This window comes from Larimichthys crocea, unplaced genomic scaffold (genome assembly GCF_000972845.2).
Source record: "Larimichthys crocea isolate SSNF unplaced genomic scaffold, L_crocea_2.0 scaffold68349, whole genome shotgun sequence".
NCBI classification, from domain to species: Eukaryota; Metazoa; Chordata; class Actinopteri; family Sciaenidae; genus Larimichthys; species Larimichthys crocea.
The window spans coordinates 9169-14556 of record NW_020859012.1 but is presented as its reverse complement, the minus strand read 5'-3'; the positions used below and the strand labels follow the sequence as shown (position 1 = coordinate 14556).

The following is a 5388-nucleotide window of genomic DNA, read 5'->3' as shown; positions in this document are numbered from 1 at the left end:
TTTGAATCACGTCAAAACCGAGCTTCCTCACTCAATGAAGTGGGGTTGCACTGCATAGAAACGGTTGATAAAGTCAGTACCAACGTTACTGCTGGTTACCACAAGCAGACAGCGTTTCACACCAGCTTTCCCACTCTTCCTGCCCGTGAGCCCTTTTTCCTCCCGTATCTACGGTGGAACTCCTGACACAAACCGCTGAGTCTGCAGTGTCATTTTTTCCTTTTCCGCAGTGATGGTGGTATAGTGGTGAGCATAGCTGCCTTCCAAGCAGTTGACCGGGGTTCGATTCCCGGCCATCGCAGCTGGACTCGATCTTCTTCTTGGCCAGCGTTTACAGGACACGTACATTGCTTTTGTGGGACTCGGGCTGATATACGCCGGTTTCACAGCAATTTACACCTCGTTCCAGTCACCTGGCGACTCCCGTGACCACCCTTTTGTCTCGAGAAGAGGCCTGAAAAAACCCAGCTGGTCTCTATTCGATGAAGCTCCATCAACACTATTTCTCAACTCAGAACATCAGATTGTGTCCCCGACGACTCCCATGGTCACACTGTTGAAATGCTGGAACTCGTTGGTCATCATTAGAGGCCCGTTGAAGTGGGGATGAGTAGTTGAAAACGGAAATTCCTCTGCCCTTGACTCCACTTGCGAAATTCTGGATAGAGTTTTCTCCAGCACAGATTGACTGATGTCTTAGTATACACCTTGCTCTGTGTGAGTTGTTCAAAGGTTCTATAGTCAGTGACCACTCTTTGCTAATTAAGCTGCAGGCAAGTTAAACTACAACAAACTCAATCTGTTGGTGCAAATGTTTGCCACCACGCGTCTCCGATGTTTCAAAGCAGCACACGCGGGGGATGTAGGTTTTCAGGGGAGAGCGCATGGCTTTTGCATGTATGGGCCCCGGGGTTCAATCCCCCGGCAATCTCCATCAGGATTTATGTGCACTGCGTGGTGTATCTCAGTTAGCCCCATTCAAGCAAGGATTGTAAGCGGCAAGTTTGAGTCCGCTGGACGTCTCACAGCAACCTCACTTGCTCACCTGTCCTGCGTGACCTCAACTGCCGTGCCGTTGCTCGCCTCTGCCCCCACCCCCATAATGCTGCTTCCTCGCAGTTCTCGTGTAAACTAAAGTCAGAAACAAAAGAGGACTGTTCTTCCTAAATTAGGAAGTCCCAAGCCTCCTTTTGTTCACGGCTTGGATGACAACAAAGGCCTGACTACAGTGTATATCATTTTGTTTTCATGCTCTAAGGAACTGAATTCCAAAACGTGTTGAGCTGAGAGGGGGCAGAGTAGAGAAACACACCGCACCCCAACAAAATGTGGCCCCCAGCAATGGAAACTCGGGTGGAATATTTCTGGGTAGTAAAAGAGAGACATCGTTTTCGTGTGAATAGGGGGTGATATGGTCCCCATTTTCTAAGCCAACCAGACAGACGTTCAGAGTGGTGTCGGCCGAGTGGTAGGGATGGGACTAGAAATCCATTGGGGTCTCCCCCGCGAAGGTTTGAATCCTGCCGACAACGTCTGGATGTTTTAAACACACCCCACAGCAAGCGCAGAGGGACTCTGAACGTGAGCAAACAATGCGGGAGGAGTCAGTGGGCTATTTGAGGTGGCTTTGTCAACAAAGCATTACCATGGCACTGGGCAACCTGCGCAGGTTTGAAATCACGTCAAAACCGAGCTTACCTCTACTCAATGAAGTGGGGGTTGCATGCATAAAAACGGTTTGAAGTAAATGTCAGTAACAACGTTACGGCTGGTTACCACGAGCAGACAGCGCTTTCCACCACGGCGTTTCCCACTCTCCTGCCCCTGGTGGCCCGTTTTTCCTCCAATATCTACGTGGTGAACTTCCTGACACAAACCGCTGAGTCGGCAGTGTCATAGTTTTTCCGTTTATCTGATCAGCGAGGTGGTATAGTGGTGAGCATAGCTGCTTTCCAAGCAGGTTGACCCGGGTTCGATTCCCGGCCATCGCAGCTGGACTCATCTTCTTCTTGGCCAGCGTACAGGACACGACAATTGCTTTTGTGGGACTCGGGCTCGATATACGCTCCGTTTCACAGCACATTTTACACCTCGTTCCATGTCCACCTGGCGACTCCCGTGACACCCTTTGGTCTCGAGAGATGGCCCGCAAAAAACCCAGCTGTCTCTATTCGATGAAGCTCCATCAACAACTATTTCTCAACTCAGACATCAGATTATGTCCCCCTGACGACTCCCATGGTCACACGAAATGCATGGAACTCGTTGGTCGTCATTAGAGGCCCGTGCGTGGGGAGAGTAAGTGAAAACGGAAATTCCTCTGCCCTTGACTCCACTGTGCGAAATTCTGGAGATAGTTTTCTCCAGCACAGATTGACTGATGTCTTAGTATACACCTCTGCTCTGTTGAGTTGTTCAAAGGTTCTATAGTCAGTGACACTCTTGCTAATTAGCTGGCAGGCAGTTAAACTACACGCAATCTGTTGTGCACCTGTTTGCCCGCGTCTCCGATGTATCAAAGCAGCCAAGCGGGGGATGTAGCTCAGTGGGAGAGCGCTTGCTTTGCAATGTATGAGGCCCCGGGTTCAATCCCCGGCACCTCCATCAGGATTTATAGTTCACTTGCGTTGGTGTCTCTCAGTGTACCCCATTCAGAGAGACGGATTGTACGCGGACAAGTTTGAGTCCGCTGGACGTCTCACAGCAACCTCACTTGCTCACCTGTCCTGCGTGACCTCAACTGCCGTGCCTTGCTCGCCTCGGCCCCCACCCCCATAATGCTGCTTCCTCGCAGTGCTCGTGTAAACTAAAGTCAGAAACAAAAGAGGACTGTTCTTCCTAAATTAGGAGTCCAGCCTCCTTTGTTCACGGCTGGATGACAACAAAGGGCGTGACTACAGCGTATATCATTTTGTCAGCTATAGGACTGATTACAAAACCGTTGTTGAGCTGAGGAGGGCGCGCAGAGTATGAGAAACACACCGACACCCAACAGAAATGTGGCCCCCAGCAAGGGAACTGGTGAATATTCTGGTTGGTAAAAGAGAGACAATCGTCGTGTGCAATAGGGGTGATACTGTCCATTTTCTAAGCCAACCAGACAGCCGTTCGGAGTGGTTGCGTGGCCGAGTGGTTAGGCGATGGACTAGAAATCCATGGGGTCTCCCGCGCAGGTTCGAATCCTGCCGACAACGTCTGGATGTTTTAAACACAGCCCACAGCAAGCCAGAGGGACTCTGAACGTGAGCAAACAATGCGGGAGAGTCAGTGGCTATTTGCAGGTGCTTGTCACAAAGCATTGTGTTGTGTGCATGTTTGCCAACGACGTCTTCTGATGTATGTCAAAGCAGCATGTCCAATCTGCGTCTTGGAGACCTTTTTCGAAGTTTGTTTGACCGTTTTTTCTGTCGTGGTCTACACTGCTGAAAAAACTAACTTGTCAAAAGAGCCCCGCATTTCTGATTTTTACGGTTAATTATTGTATTTGGAATCCAAATGTTTCTGTAAAACCTAAGGTTTTATCCACTGAAAAAAACTTGTTTTGCTTAAAAATTAATCATTAAAACATTAAAGGAAAATCCAGCAGTTTGTGCCATGAAATTACAAAGGATTAACTGTAAATTTAAATGTGGCAAATTTACCGTGGTAAAATTGTCACGATTTAGAGCAGAAAAAACAATTAATTTACAATTTTTGTCTAATGTGTAAAACCTGGGCAAACTAAGCACGTTGGTACATCCAAAAACAAACTTTTTCATTGTAATGTTTCTCATTTAATGAACACCATGTGAGGCTGTACAAACTTATCACAACACTGTGTACACATGAATACACAGAACATGTACATGAAAATTGACATAAATGCCACAGTAATAAGAAACTTTCTAACAGATGTGGGCAGCACTGTATCTTTTCTGAAATTATAAGTAAAAGCTAATATGCTACTGACTGTTCTTGCTGTTCAGATCTTTTAACTTGTAACAGTAAAATCACCACAGGTTCATTAAGCCGTGACAGTGGTGCAGCATAAAACCAGAACCTTGCTTTTTGTTTGTGTTATCAGTGTTATCTGCTATTTATATATACACACATATAAAAAAGTCTCCAACATAAACAACCACCTCACCTCATTTGCAAGGTTGTACATGAAGATGGAAAAAATGTACACATCTTACACTGTGTACACTCATACATACTGCAACATTACAACAACATTATACTTCACATCACATGACTCATGAAGTATGGTCCACTCAAGTCCACTCATGGTCTGCAAGGTCAGCGATGAGTGTGAGGACTCCTGGGTTCACAGCAAATACATCCTCCTTTTGCTGTGCTCAACTTTCGTTCCTCTCTCCAGATTTATTGAAAAGAAACACCTTGAAGGAAAGAAGAATGGATAAATATTACAGGGTCTAATATGTTATGTTTTTAAATATCTTAACAGAAAGATACCACAAGATCCAGCTTTGTGGTGGACACAGAGCTGGACTCTGTGGCAGAGAGGATGTTTGTATTGGCACTGTTTCAATTATGTACATTTATATTTGGCACAATTTTTATTTTTATTTCAATTGTCTTTTGTATTTATTGTATTTCTGTATGTAATAACATTAGAATCTATATGGTGAATATTTTCTTTATCTTGCTGGTCAATATAGTCTGTCTGTCTGTCTGTCTGTCTGTCTGTCTGTCATGTATGTATGTATGTATGTATGTATGTATGTTTTACCTCCGGAGGAACTCTAGTGTTGATCGCAGTCCCACTGGGTAGTGTATATTGAAGCAATAGTAACTGCTAAACATGAGGCAGATGGCACAGGGGAAGGCAGTGATGTGGTCGTTGACAATCTTCTGATCAATGCTCAACATGAAGCAGTCAGCAGTGAAGCAAGAGGACCCTGAGAATAAACAACATTAACAAATATATATTACAGATCTGTGCATCTGTGTCAACCATTTAACTACATTGTAAACTTGGTTCAGACATACCACACACAATAAGGCAGGTTGTTACTGGCACAGCCTCCATCTCAGCCTCTTTTGGTCCGCCTGTGACTGTGTCTTCTGCATCTGGCACACTGGATTCTTGTGTGGTAGCACTTGTAGCACTCTGAGCATCTTCATTACCTGTTTCACAAACAATTTTTATGTTTTCTCGCTATGCAGTTTGCAATGGAGAACAAATGCTTTAACAGATTTAACTGTTTCTGCACATACATTACATGAATACATCTTAAACGCCACGGTTAGCATACAGCAAAAACAACGTTTTTTTCTCTCTTTTTTCCACCTTAAATCTCCTTTCAATTAACTAAGTGCAATTTAAACTATTAGCTTTCTGAAATGTTCTGCAATATTTCCATACCTGAGAAAGAGAGCAGCTCT

At 45.1% G+C, this 5388-nt stretch overlaps 2 non-coding genes across 2 annotated transcripts; both read left to right on the top strand.

Annotated features, from left to right (window-relative positions):
- The first annotated feature begins 229 nt into the window (after positions 1-229).
- trnag-ucc (transfer RNA glycine (anticodon UCC)) lies at positions 230-301 on the top strand. Its single transcript has one exon. It is a non-coding gene; the product is annotated as a tRNA-Gly (tRNA).
- Positions 302-3116: 2815 nt separating this feature from the next.
- On the top strand, positions 3117-3194 carry trnas-aga (transfer RNA serine (anticodon AGA)). The gene has a single exon. It is a non-coding gene; the product is annotated as a tRNA-Ser (tRNA).
- The last annotated feature ends 2194 nt before the right edge of the window (positions 3195-5388 follow it).